This window comes from Lepisosteus oculatus, chromosome 15 (genome assembly GCF_040954835.1).
Source record: "Lepisosteus oculatus isolate fLepOcu1 chromosome 15, fLepOcu1.hap2, whole genome shotgun sequence".
Taxonomy (NCBI): domain Eukaryota; kingdom Metazoa; phylum Chordata; class Actinopteri; order Semionotiformes; family Lepisosteidae; genus Lepisosteus; species Lepisosteus oculatus.
This window is the reverse complement of record NC_090710.1, coordinates 34231300-34245938: the sequence shown is the minus strand read 5'-3', so window position 1 is coordinate 34245938 and position 14639 is coordinate 34231300. Positions and strand designations below refer to the sequence as shown.

General features: G+C 41.0%; 2 long non-coding RNA genes across 2 annotated transcripts; both read right to left on the bottom strand.

Annotated features, from left to right (window-relative positions):
• Positions 1-6479: 6479 nt before the first annotated feature.
• On the bottom strand, positions 6480-9803 carry LOC138223143 (uncharacterized). The gene is made up of 3 exons (XR_011181658.1): positions 8155-9803; positions 7665-7716; positions 6480-7311 (listed from the first exon to the last, which is right to left on the bottom strand). It is a non-coding gene; the product is annotated as an uncharacterized lncRNA (long non-coding RNA).
• Positions 9804-12420: 2617 nt separating this feature from the next.
• On the bottom strand, positions 12421-13429 carry LOC138223174 (uncharacterized). Its single transcript, XR_011181693.1, has 3 exons — positions 13361-13429; positions 12865-13052; positions 12421-12727 (listed from the first exon to the last, which is right to left on the bottom strand). It is a non-coding gene; the product is annotated as an uncharacterized lncRNA (long non-coding RNA).
• Between the last annotated feature and the right edge of the window lie 1210 nt (positions 13430-14639).

Here is a 14639-nt window from a genome sequence, read left to right as displayed (position 1 = left end):
TTGCAGGAGCCAGAAACAGAATGACTACTGATCCCAATGCTGTGTCTTTAAAACCCTCATGATTAACTCAGAGGTGTGGCTAATTCAGCAAGAACCTATCCCAACATCTCCTCGAAATGGTCAGTTAGCAAAACCAAATTGTTTATAATGCGACACACCAGTTTCCAATGACAAAGTATTAGCCAGCCCATCTACAGATCCAGCCATTCAGAATGCATGGGTGACAATGCAGGGGTACTTAAGAGGTTCAGGATCTGCTGGGTACCAAAACGTTTTACAAATACTTAGTTGTGAGACTACACTACTTTGTGGAACATTTGGACAGTCACCAGAAAATGCCTGATTTTGAATCCCATTCAAAGGGGATGTTCAATCTTTTTTCAGTAATAGAAATCAAATTGTATACTGTGTATGACAGCGTGTTAAATATTAAAGTACTTAAAAAGTAGGTAGATTTAATAAAAACAAGATTGCTCAGTTGGAAATATAAAAACGTTTAATATTATACTGTAAATTAAAAACAGAAGCATAATGTAATATATAAATAATGTACATACAGTAGATGGTAGTGGAAGCTAAATAATAAAATGTACACAACAGTATTCCACCTTCTTCATACATATTTTTATGCATCAAAATCTTAAACTTGGTGACTTACAATGGATTATGGAAAAGTTTAAACATGTTGCTTCTGCCATTATAAAGTTTATATACTGTACTTCATAAAAATTCATAATGTTTTATCCTTTTCTAAGAATGTATAGTAAAAACACCACTTCCTGTTATTATAAAAAAGTGGTACTGAATTAATACCACTTGATAATAATTTTAATATGGAACTGTGATGTTTTGGAAACAATTTGACATTTAATTATTAAAACTTTTAGTGTCCCCATTGAGGAAAATAGATAAGATCACTGCATTGGCCATATATGATTTTTTGATATTAGGAATTTGTCTTTTCATAGACCCCAACTTGCTCTCCACGAGACACACAGACAGGGAGAGATGCTGGGGGTCAGAGCACAGGGTCAGCCATTTTTACAGTGTCCCCAGAGCAGTTGGGGGTTCACTCAGGAGCCCAATGACATAGGACTCCTCTGCCAGCCACAGATCCTCAGCCACAGAGCCACTACACTGCCCCGAGGAAAAGGGGATTTCCTGGCTCATATGGGGATTGAACCCACAACCTCGGTGTTATCAGTACCACGTGCTTACCAATTGAGCTAACCAGGCCCCGAAAGACTGGTCATGGACCGTAATGTAGCATGCTCTACCCTATTTCATACATTAAGAATTTTTACAATCTAAACCTTTTTTTAACATGCTTATGGTTTGAACATGGTGTGTCTTTTTTTGCAGTTATATAAAAATATAGTGTACGTACTATTTACTTTTTAATGAGACTGTTTATTAGAAAACAAACATGTGCCCTAAGCAGGAACTGAACCCAGATCTCCCAGAGAGGAACCCACCCCCCAAACACACTACACCAACAGAGCACTTGCAAGCATTGCTGAAACAGACAGGTCAAAATGTACCGAAAGGAATCAAGAGTGAACAAGTCAGAAAAAATAAAAAAATTTTCAAAGAAAGTGGACTGCGGTTAATACCATCAGTTATATAAATAAATCATATTTTGATCTATTAATATCATTACTAATTTTTTTTCTACATGATTCCATATCATATTCCCTACTAAGCAGATTCTAAAAAGTACACTTTTTTACTGGCATAAAAACAGCAAGGATTCATAGAAAATATATATAATTATATATTAAAATAGTATTTTAAACTACAAATATAGTCAGAAAGAGCACATCACAACTTTTCCAAAATAACTACAGTAAGTGACATAGTTAAAGACTGATGCATAAAATGTTTGTAAAGTGGAAAATTGTTGTGTACTGTTTATATAAGCTACCACTATCAGCCATGGACATTAAATATGTTTATATTCCTATATTAATATCTTTTATGATAATATGATCTTGAAGGACATTATGCTCCTGTTATTTTTATGCTCAGCTACCAAAATTTCCCTTTAGCTGTAAAATTCCATATTAATATTTAAACATGCACTTTGAATGCTTATTTCTGTATAAATCTCTTGATCACCAAACACAGAGAAGCTCAAAAGCGAAAACAGGAAGAATCAATGAATAGCATCCCACTCATAAGATTCAATCAGTTGCACTTTATTTAACCCAAAAAATTATAAATTTAGAATCCATCTTCAAATGAATAGACCTATTATATTGAATTTGAATATCTTTTGATTTATAATAATAATTGCTTACACTTATATAGCACTTTTCTGGACACTCCACTCAAAGCACTTTACAGGTAATGGGGATCCCCTCCACCACCACCAATGTGCAGCACCCACTAGCCCACTCCCCACACACCAGTGCTCAGTGGAGAGGAGAGCAGAGTGATGGAGCCAGCTCATAGATGGGGATTATTAGGAGGCCATGATTGGTAAGGACCAATGGGAAATGTGGCTAGACACTGGGGTTACACCTCTACTCTTTACAAGAAACACCATGGGATTTTTAATGACCACGGAGAGTCAGGACCTCAGTTTTACATCTCATCTGAAGGACAGCACCTGTTTACAGTATAGTGTCCCCGTCACTATACTGGGGCATTAGGACCCACATGGACCACAGGGTGAGCACCCCCTGCTGGCCCCACTAACACCTCTTTCAGCAGCAACCTTAGTTTTTCCCAGGAGGTCTCCCATCCAGGTACTGACCATGCTCACACCTGCGTAGCTTCAGTGGGTTCCCAGTTGCAAGTTGCAGGGTGATATGGCTGCTGGCTCTACTCTTGTTAATTTAATCTTGTTTTCAGCTATTCACTATAGCTGTCAGCTATGAAGGTTTTACCCCTCACTGGACTTGGTATATTCTGAGGGGGAGGAGCCAGCCCAGCTCAGAGGATAAAAGAGCAGACTCCCTGTGCCTCTGTTTTCATTCAAGAGTCCAGGAGCTGAGGAGAGTGGTGAGTACTGTTTCTTTACTGGTTTTGGGACAAATCTTTCATTTGCTGGTTAGTCCCATGTTTTTTCTTACAAACTTTATTTTAGAGAAGGAGTGCTTAGATTAAATTCACTTGGCTGCTCCTACAAAACTTTTGTTGAGAAAAGTACTTTTACTTTTAGCTTGATATTTAAGAACCCAATCTACTACCTTTTTTTGTAATAGCCTACTCATACTTGTTAAAGTTTCTACTGACTTTATAATTTGTGGAAACTTCCAAACAGCTCCATATTAATTAAGAGGACCTATTTCATTATCTTGCCAGCAGCCATATCACCCTGCAGCCCCCAGATGGTAGCCCACTAAAGCTAAGCAGACGTGAGCCTGGTCAATACCTGAATTGGAGACCTCCAGGGAAAAACTAAGGTTGCTGCTGGAAGAGCTGTTATTTGGGCTTGCAGGGGGCACTCACCTTTCAGTCTAGGTGGGTCCTAATGCCCCAGTATAGTGAAGGGGACACTACACTGTAAAAAGGCACAGTCCTTCAGATGAAAAGTAAAACTGAGATCCTGTGGTCATAAAAACTCCCAGGGCATTTCTCAAAAAGAGTAGGGGTATTACCCTGGTGTCCTGGTCTATTTTTCCATTGGCTCTTACTGATCATGTACTCCTAATAACCCCATCTCTGAGCTGGCTTTATCACTCTGTTCTCTTCCACAGTGAGAGCTGGTGTGTGGTGGGAGTTCTGACACACTATGGCTGCGTTTGCATCATGCAGGTAAGGCTGCACATTGGTGGTGATGGAGGGGACTCCCCATTGCCTGTAAAGCACTTTGAGTGGAGTCTCCAGGAAATCACTATATAAGTGTAAGCAATTATTATTATAATGTAATTAACTTTAAAAGGTTATAAGAAAAACAAGATAAGATACTTGAAAAACTGGAATTTAACTAATGAAATGGACTACATTATAATTTTAAAGGTCCTTAAATTCTGTGCTGGACTGAACCAATACACACTTTAACCTCTGGGATTGGAGAAAAAGACCCCTAAGCCCTAATAGTTTGAATAAACTGAGCACTTTAGCTACCGTACCAAAAACAGAAGCATAATAAATCAACAAAACCTTGAGAAGTACAATAACTACTAATCTCCTATGGCTCATATGAGTATGGCACAACTAGAGTGACATTTAAAATCTTTCAGAACATAGCATGTCACAGTTTCCTTCACTGTAATTACATCTAAAAGCAGTTGAACTTAAAGCTGGATCTGGATCTGACCTTTTCATATAATTTCCTCTCACCCCCTTCAAAATAAGATTCACGTACCTATTGTTTGTTAGTCTGGAGGACTTTGGAGGCAAGAATGGGAGACATGTCACAACTGCCGTGATGGTCTGGAAAACACTACATGGCAAATCCTTGAGCTGAACACCCTGGATTCTTTTAAAAATGACGAATAATAGGCTGCTGTGAATCAACTAGCAACCCAACAGTTTGACATGATAATTACTCATGTTAAACCAGACTATTTTTATGTACCCTATGAATGATACATACCATTGCTAAAGTCAATGTGCACGTTCTTGCTCCTCTCCAGGACATCATTGTGGTTGTCAATGACTCATCTACCCTGTGCTCATAAAAATAAACACTCCTTACACATGGTCCTTGTGTCACCAGTTTATTTTTCTACACATTACATTTTATTTATGAAAACTAGTTCAGAAGCAGTCCAGGAGCATGGAGGTGGGTTAATTGCATTTTGGCATGATGAGACCTGAGGAATGGACTGGCATCCCACCCATCATCAGTGCAGTGAGCTGTATGGGTAAACCATTGTAAATGGATTTATACCTCCTAGTTGGCAGTTATCAGTCATTTAAACCAGACCTCACTAACCAAACAATCTAATTACAGTTTAAAACTGTGTAACACTTACATTTTCTAGACCATTAACCTCTTTTGAATTTAACCCTTTGTACTGCCAGCATGGCTAACAGTTGTCTCTACCCCAAACTGCAACCTCTACACAACTCAATACAATTCTGACAACTCCTTTTTTTCATAAATAAACTATTATATTCCTGCTGTTGGTCTACTCTGTAACCTTAAAGTGCTGAAGCTATAACAATTTCACACTAACTAATTACATAAATATTTCACAAACAAGGTGTTACAAAAATAGCACTTTCCTTTGCAATGCAGTCTCAATCTATACAGTATGAAATGGCTTGATCTGTAGCAGTACTTGTACTATCTCAGTCCCACACTTTTGTACCCCTTTAAAAGACATCAACTGTTACATTAAGAGATTTAGTAATGCCACCAGCCCAATTCACCGCAAATACAATAAACCTGATATACTACACAACATACGTAAGTAAACTGCTTTTCAGACATTTTCACTTGAAATGGAATGGAAAACTGAAATTATACAGCAATTACTCTTAAATGAAAGTGTATAGTGGGAGTCACCACGGACAGCACCAGTAAAAAGTCAACACCCCAGCTGAGGAGACAGAAGCACCAGTGTGAGGTTAGCTGGGATCAAAAACAATACAAAAAGTGAGAAAATAAAGTAAGCGACTGCCATGTTACCTACAAGCTGGGCTTAACCTATCTAATGGGGTCCAGCTTGTTGAAAAAACTGCTATCACAGCAGTCACCAGACTGGACATTTGCTATTCAGTGGGGTCCAGTCTGTGCATAACAAGTTAGTGCATAAAAAGGTGCATGCGTTTGCCTGCCCCTGTGAAAGGGCATAAAGGGACAGGCAAAACAGAAGATGAAAACCTAAGACAGGTACAATCCTCAGCAGGACTGATGGTGCAAAAACACCATCATCCAGGGGTGGCTCTGCTCCTCTCAGAGGGTGTCCAGTGTGCCTTTATAGGACCTGCCCAGCTGGGACTCATAAGCTGGAAGCCAGGACACCTGGTACTACAAAGACAAGGGGTTACCCTTCTACCAGGGCTCCACCTCCACACTGGGCCCACCCCTGCATAATGCCACCCCAGCATATAAACAAATGGGAATAAATGTGCATATTCATTTCTACACTATTTCACCATGCACAAATCACCCAGTGGCCAATTTAAAAACATTTAAAAACCACAAACTGCATTTCAATTCTGTGTTTTACACCGTCAATGTCTAAAATATATACCTTAAAGCTCACCTATTTTCTCCACAAATACCACAGGTTTTCATAATACAGGAATGTATACAAATGCTTAGATCACTAAAAATAAAATTAAAACTGCTTATAAACATCCTCTATGCTGAGGAATGTACCCAAAGAGTACCCAAATAAATGTTAAATAAATGTACCCAAAGATTGTGACCTAAATAAAACGTAGGGAAAAGCAGGTCCAGTGCCAGTATATACTCAATATAGCACCTTGTACAACCACAACCACAACCACAATCAGCATACAAGAAACAAAAGAAAACTGACTCAGTACATTTAGTCATTTTTAATCATCCCACACCAACAAAAATATAGATTTTCAATACATGAGGACATTTTCTGGCAAAGAATTTACAAAGCCACATAACTACATATCTCTTCTCACAAAACAGAACAAACAACCCCCATCTTTCTCCTACCTCATTCTGTAGGAAATCCCCTCCCATGACAAAGGGCTTTCTGTGCAGGTACCAACAAAGAGCGGCACTCAGCTAAACCAATCCCTCTTTTCCAAGTGAGTGGATGGCATTAGTTTTCCTTTTATTCATTTCTACCTTACATGCTCAATTCAGTTTTACTCTACAGCCAATGCAAGATTTATATACATGTGTGCACCCATGCAAATAAATCATTGCATGACCTTTGAGTCTCTCAAACTCTGCTTTTCAAATGGCTTAGAATGTGCAAAACACTACAAAGTTACCAACTGCCAACTCTTTCTCCATTCCAGCACTAGAAGTCACTTTGTCTCCTCCCTGCCAGGTGGCTCAGGTGCTGAAGTTACAAGCCATGGTCCTAACAGCCATTACAAGGCAGGTGTGCAGAGATTCACTTAGAGCTTCATGCAGCTCTTGTTGTACAACGAATAGCACCTGAACCTCTTTCCTGCCCACAATTAACCCACCAAAGACCTCCCTCCCTTTCTCTGCCTTTGTTGTTAGGAACTTCTAAAGCAGCTTTGATGCTCCTCTGATGAGTCCATTGGCTTCTGGAATTGGAACAGGCACATGATTCCCCAAGCAGATCTTGGCAGACAGAACCCACTACCCAGTCTGCTGCATCTGGGCTCCAGTCCTGGTAAACGTCCTCCCTTGGCAGCAAAGGCCTGGTCATCCCCCAGACAGCAGAGAACCTCAAGAAAAAATAAGAAACTGGACTGAGTCCTCTGCACAAGTCAGAAATGGTCCAGCCAACATTCCCACTCCCAACACCAGTTTTGACCTAAACCGCCATAATGTTCAGTGCTACACCTTTTCAGGACAAACCAACAGAAAACCACCCTGAAGAGTGCAAAAGCAAAAACCCACGGTGCAGGGCTCCTACCACAGGGGAGAACTTCAGTTCTATTATCTTGTTTAAAACATAAGTACACAAGTTACAAATTACAGGTTCATCCTTCTCAAAACAGCCAGCTAACCAACTTATCCCTTTCCTCAACCCCAACAAACCCAAACAAAATAACCCAGAATGTTCTTGCCTGCTTACCCAGGACATAGATCCACTTGCTTCTCTTCCAATGCCTTATAAAGCGTGGACACTGAGAGAAGAAATAGAACTGTTAAAATGACAAAATCAAAGATTCTCAAATATTCAATTCTCCGTGAAATGAACTAAAGATAATGCACGGCTTTCAGATTGTCCTACATTCCTCTGACAAAAGGGTCTTTCAAGTCCATTTTAAGTGTAAAAAATGATAAAAGTCAAGAGTAATATATGGTGTTTTTAGGATGTACTGCACTGTATGCTGCAACTCCCACGCACACACCAAAAGCTGCCTGCCCAATATACTCAACGTACCCCATTTAACGTGATATGCAATCTACACTAATGTACCTGAATGTACCCAAATAAACCAACATATACCCATAGTACCCAAATGTACCCGATTAAAACCCCATGTACCCAGTGTGCTCATTATGCTCAAAATGCCCCATCTCTCTTCCTGGATGGAAAGGGACTCACCTGACCCACTCACCTGACTAGATCCTTTGATGTTACTGTTGACTTTGTCTTGAAACAAGCACCCCACTCCTCCAACAGATCTTCATGGAAAGGTCCCGGAGACCAGCACCATCTGTTCTCCACTCCTGGTGATAAAAGATCCTCCCTCTGGAGCAAAGGCCTGGTCAACCCTTCTGGCAGCAGAGAGCCTGAAAAGGAGAGAAATTTAGACCAAGTCCTCTGTACTTGTTAGAAACAGACAAGCCAGCATTTCTACTTCCAACATGGACACAGTGCAGCATCTGTCCAACACAGACCAACTGTAAAACACCCTGCAGAGAGCAAAGAGAAAACCCCCAGTCCAGGGCTCGTGCCACAGGGGGTGGGATCCATTGCAGTTCCTCCCCTGTGAGGAAATCAGTTCCTGTCCAGCACCAATCAAGAGAACCTGGCTGACATGCTGTCTCCTCAAAGACATAACCAGCAAGGAGTCTGCAGTGGAGGAGGCTGCTGGTGCGCCAAGTCACTGTTGTACTGCAGTGTATCCAAAGTGATTTATTTACATGTGTGCACCAATGAAATAAATCACATACAAAACATATTCAGTATTTGAGCCAGAATGACAGCCAGTCAAGTGCATGTCAGTGTGGGAGTGCTTCACCCAAGCAGGGAACAAAACCCAGAAGATAGCCAAAAAGAAAAAAAAACATTTAGCACATTAAAGCATGACCTTATCCATCTGAAGATGTCCAAGAGCTTAACACAGCCTTCTCCAAAAGCACCTTTTCATGATGGGAAAAGAGTGAAACCCACCTCTGGTCCAGGGACCATGTCAAAAGACACTACCTTTGTACCTGCTCCAAGATCCACAGGCATCCAGGAATTTCAAGAAGGACAGCTTGATGCATCTCTTCACTTTCCACTCTTCAAAGTGGAAGACTTAAATTCTCACAAATGGACATCAACAGGTCACACAGCTGGTATCCTTTTAGCCAGCCAGTGAGCTTCCTCTGAACAGGATTCTTCACGCCTGTCACTCCACACTGTGCTTTCAGATGGCCAGGGACTGGGAAGCACCGATCATTGCACTAGTCTCATTTACAAACACAATCAACACCACTACTGACCAGCCTCATAAAAAGAGTTTGAGTTGTACCTCCCCTCTACTTACCTTCAAACTCACCTTTATCTTGGCCAAAAGTTGCACTGATTGGGTTAAGAGCAATAAGCAGATCAGCATTAAAGATGCAGGCTATGGTCCAAGAACTTCAGGCAGTGAGATGATTGGATTACCGACCACCAGTATTCCCACCTCACGCAGAGGTTTGACAGTTGTGGTTGTTGAGAACTTTGAGCAGGTGGATCACCTCGCCTCAGGACAGAACTAGCCTCCTTTACTCAGAGCTGGGCCATCAAGCAGAATGGCATCATGGACTCCTAAAGTGGATAGACACTCCTCCAAACTGTCCATCACAGAGCAGCCAAGGTCAGTGATTCAGGCAATAGCTGAAAAATAGGCACAGCCTTCCGCTTCCTTATAGTTCCATTGACACAGCAGATTTCCAGGGAACCTCCGGATCCTGTTGCAATATTCCATTATGACAGTTGTCACCAGCTTGCTGGAATTCACATGCAGTGCAAAACAAAAAGGATTAAAGTTCAGATTCAAATTCAGTGCATCCATCTCAAAACGTACAGTTCAACTCAACTCTACCCCCAATCCTGACTGATCACTGATCCTAACCTTAACCACTGGCCTCTTACTGGCCCAAACAGAAACAATAACCCAAGTCCTTGCCCTGCTCACCCAGGACATAGATGCTCTTGCTTCTCTTCTTGAAAGCAGCTTGGAAGCTTCCTAAGGCAAGACTTTGCTTCCCCCTCCCCACAAATACTCAGATCTTTAGGTCAATTTACAGAAGTTTAACATTCTCCACATTCCTATAACCAAGGAAATATGTTTCTTAATTCAATTTACAGTATTCCATGTGGACCTAGGGTACATACAAGCTCAATTAATGTACACCTAAAAACTATCAGTACTTCTACAAAAAAAGTAGTAACAAGTTTACAGTACAGCGAATTGACCTTAGAATTTTGTAAAGTTATATATCCCATCAAAAAGTGGTGGACATTCACTTAAAAAAAAAAAGTAAACACACCTAAGGCTGCAGTACGTTTACAGTCAGTTTTACATAAAGAACATTTCAAGTCCCCCCCCCCCCAAATTTGGGTTCCATAGCAGTACAAGACCAAAAACACCAACCATCTTTATTATTTAACAGCTGCAGCCTTGACTGGAACGCCATGAGGGGAAAGGTTTTAGAGCTTCAACATTATAAACAATTGAAGTACAAAAGCACAGATAGCACTAAAACCCTATTGCTGGGCCACTGTATATAGATTTAAGCCTTCCAGCCACATCATGTTTTCTACCATCAGAGAGATTACAGCTTGTACATATACAAACTTTTGGTAAAACTAAGCTTCACATTCACTACTCAGCTCCTTTAAATGTGTTCTAAAAATTGAACCAAATAGAAATGGTTTACTACCATAGTATCCTATACAGTCACAAGTCAATACACAGGAGCCAATGGCAAACCATGCAGTACTAAACAAAGCACAATTACACATCCAGAACAAGGGAGTCCTCCAGAAAAAGCACGTTTTCATACTGCTCTCTCCCTTCTCACAAGGCACAGTACACAACCAATTCCAGTCAGCATTGCAGGAAATTAGAAAAATACTGTCTCACTGGGTTAAATCAGGAAGTCTGCCTTACACTAGACAGGAGCATAGTTTCCCCCGTTTTACAATTTACTTAATTCACTTCTAAATTTCAGTCAATGTAAGATTTAGTTACATGTGTGCACCCATGAAATAAATCTTACATACTGCTGATTCTTTTCCAGTGGTACCATAATACAATTTAGCCATTTTTTTCCCAGTGCTTGCACAACACTTCCAATATTTGGCACTCATTTCCTCATTAACCAGTGCTTCTGCTAGGGGAATACTGCCATTAAGGCTAGAAAACCTACAAAGAACTCCAGCAGCTGCAGGCTAAACGAAGGATTTAAAATCAGGGTCCCCTCCTACCTGGAACAGTCAGCTTTGGCTCAACCAGCCAGGTGGCTCAGGTGCTCCTGGAAACGGTCATCACAAAGCTGCTGTAAAGACCATCAGTCAGAACAGGAAGCTGTTCCTACCTTTAAAAGATGCTTAAGTGATGTCAAGCCCAAAGCTGCCCCACACGATCTCCCGTGGTCCCTTTTCCTGGTTGGTAGAGAACTCACTCAGCAACTGACTGGGTGCCCTGGCTGTTGTATTGGTTTAGAAACACTTAACTCCTCAAGCAGATCTTCACAGAAGAGAAAGCACCCAGTCTACAGTGTGCCACATCTGCATGTTATTCCTGGCAAATAAAGGTAATCCCTCTGGGAGCAAAGGCCTGGTCAACCCTTCCAACAGCAGAGAACCTGAAGTGGAGAAAGATTTAGATTTTGAGCCTCTACACTTAGAAACAGTAAAAAAATATTTACTTCTAGCTCCAGTTTTGTACTAAACTGCACAAATGTTCACAGTGCAGCACCTATCCAGGACAAACCAACAGGAAAAAACCCTGCAGAGAGCAAAGAGAAAACCCCACACTCCATGCTTGTTGCCACAGGGGAGGGATCCAGTGCAGTTCCTCCTGTGAGAAGCAGTTTCTGTGCCAACACCCATCAAGAGAACCTGGCTGTCATGCTGTCTCCACAGAGCCTTAACCAGCAAGGAGTCTGCAGTGTGCCAATTCACTGTTGTACTGCAGTGTATCCAAAGTGATTTACTTACATGTGTGCACCCATGAAATAAATCAAACACAAAGCAGTAATTCACTTTTTGAGAGCAAGAATGACAGCCAGTCAAGTGCATGTCAGTGTAGAAGTGCAGCACCCAGAAGAAAGTCAGGGGAAAAAAAAAACACAAAAAGGCCTACACCTCATATTTAACACTCAAACATGATAGAAAATCACCAAAAGATTCCAAAATCTAACACTGGGCCTATTCCAATGGGTAAAAAAGCCCTCAATACTCATGAACTGGTTATTAATAGGAAAATTAACCTACTCCAAGTAAAAAACATGATACAGGAGTGAAATTCACCTCTTCTCCAGGGACAGTGTCCTTCTAGACACTACCTTTGCAACTGCTCCAAGAAGCATGGGCATCCAGGAAATTCAAGGACTGCTTGCAGCATCTCTTCACTTTCAGCTGTTGAAACCACAAGACTTCAATACTTACAGGTGGGCATCAACAGGTCACACGGTGAGTATCCTTTTAGCCACCCAGTGACCTTCCTCTGAACAATTCTCCAAGCCTGTCACTCCACACTCCACATCTGTGCTTTCAGATGGCCAGGGACTGGGAGCTCTGTTCACTGCACTGTAGTTTAACTCACAACAATCAACACCACTGCTGACCAGCCTTATAAAAAGAAGCAGCTCTGTGCACAGAAGCCCAAGGTTTCCACAAACTGTTCTGACAAGATCTCAACTGGCTACTCCACCAGCATCCTCTCTCCAGTGACTGTGCTCATTGTCACGATCTTCTCAGAACAGCACCTGAAGGAGACAAGGGAAGCAAAACAGTGATGACCACCCCACTCCCACAGAGAGGGGACCAACACAAGTGCTGTACAGACTGATCCCAGCCTTCAAAGCCTCACACTAACCTTGACCTGTATCTCCCCTCTACTTACCTTCAGCTCACCTTGTTCACTGAGGGAAGCCCAAGAACACAAGCAGCACCACAGCTTTCTACACTCCAGCAGAGACAGAAGCACCAGCATGTTGGACAGAGTAGGAGAGGGAGTAGGTTCTTCCTTGTTATCCTAGTGAAACTGCTCAGTCAGGATATAAATCCTCTTTCTTGTTGCTGGTTTGAGACCTAGAGAAAAAAGTTTCAGTATTTAGTAACAAGAGTTTCATACACTAAAATCAGAACCCACCTGTCACAGCTGTGATCATCTGTTTCACAACTCTTCAGAATCCTACAAGTAGAGGAAGAGACTCATTTCTATAGATGTTAGAAAATTTAAAATTGTCTCAACCAAAAGCAAATAGGAATTTCACAATAACCTTAACTTCACCCTATGCTTTCACAAACTTAAATTTCTGAAAGTTATTTAAAAAAAAATATGAAAAGCCTTCCAAACTTCTCTTGATTAAAAATAAATACATAGCAAAACCACTCACCTTGCACAGTAACACCAAAAACTAACAACCACCGGCCCAATACCACAAAGACTCAAGAGCCCTTTCTCTTGCTATAGCCAGAAACAAACAGAGCCCAGCTTCCCAGGCTGCCTTGATATAAGCCTCACGATGACCTCAGGGGAATAGATAATTCACCAGGAGCCAATCCTAACATCTCCTCAAAGTGCAAACACCAAATCACCACTGCTTCTAATACAACACACACCTGCTTCCTATGACCAAACAAGTATTAACCAGCTAACCTATTGATCTCTCCATCCCAAAGCCAAATTAATTTCCAAATTACTTACAAGAACACACATTAAATAGCAATATGCTCAAATTATTCAATTAGTTGCAGTTTCTTAGTGATTAAACCATCTTTTTATCACTTCAACTTAACCCGTAAATGGTGAAAAGTGACTTTGAAGTCAAACTTCAAATTATTCAAGATCTTTAAAGTGTCTTTTACATAACTCCAAATGTTCAAAGTGTATGTATCCATACTGTATATCACATATACAGATGCTGCCATTCAAAACGAGCAAGGTACGCTGTGGTAAAACGCGGTGGGCATGTTGCATCACAACATGTCATAACGTGTCATATCACATCATACCACAGCTATGATAATAGTATCCGGAATCACCGCCAGGTGGAGCTAATAAAGCTTAACCTCTCATGTACAGCGTTTGAGCTGTCACCAGAAAACACCCGGTTTCGAATCCCGATCACTGCTGAGGGACAATCTTTATCTAATTAAGATTTTAAGTTGTATACTCTTTAGAATTTTAATTTTAAACTGTATATTACAGCATGTTAATCATTGAACATTAAAAAGTTGGTATATTTTATAAAAGTAAGATTGCTGTTGGACAAAAGTACACAACCTTCCACCTTCGTCATAAATATTTTAATTATGCATAAATATTTTATGTATCAAAGTCTTTTACTTCTTAATTTACATGGGTTCTGGCTTTAATGTACTTGTTGTAACATTATTAATGAGCACTCTCAGGTTCACAGGGGTATGCACCCTCACCACTGCCACCTCAGGCTGGCCCCTCACCACTGAGGACTCAAACCCAGGTCTCCGGCATCACTCCACAGGGAACCACCCAGCTGAGCTAAAGGGGGATCTTCTCTCAACCCAGTGGCTGTGGACTCTACTATCCACAGGGAAGGGCGGTGACGTCACCGTGCTGGTAAGCCAGCTCGCACAACCTGTAATGTCAGCCGTATGCAGTACATTAAGCTTATATTCTGTACTTCATAAAAA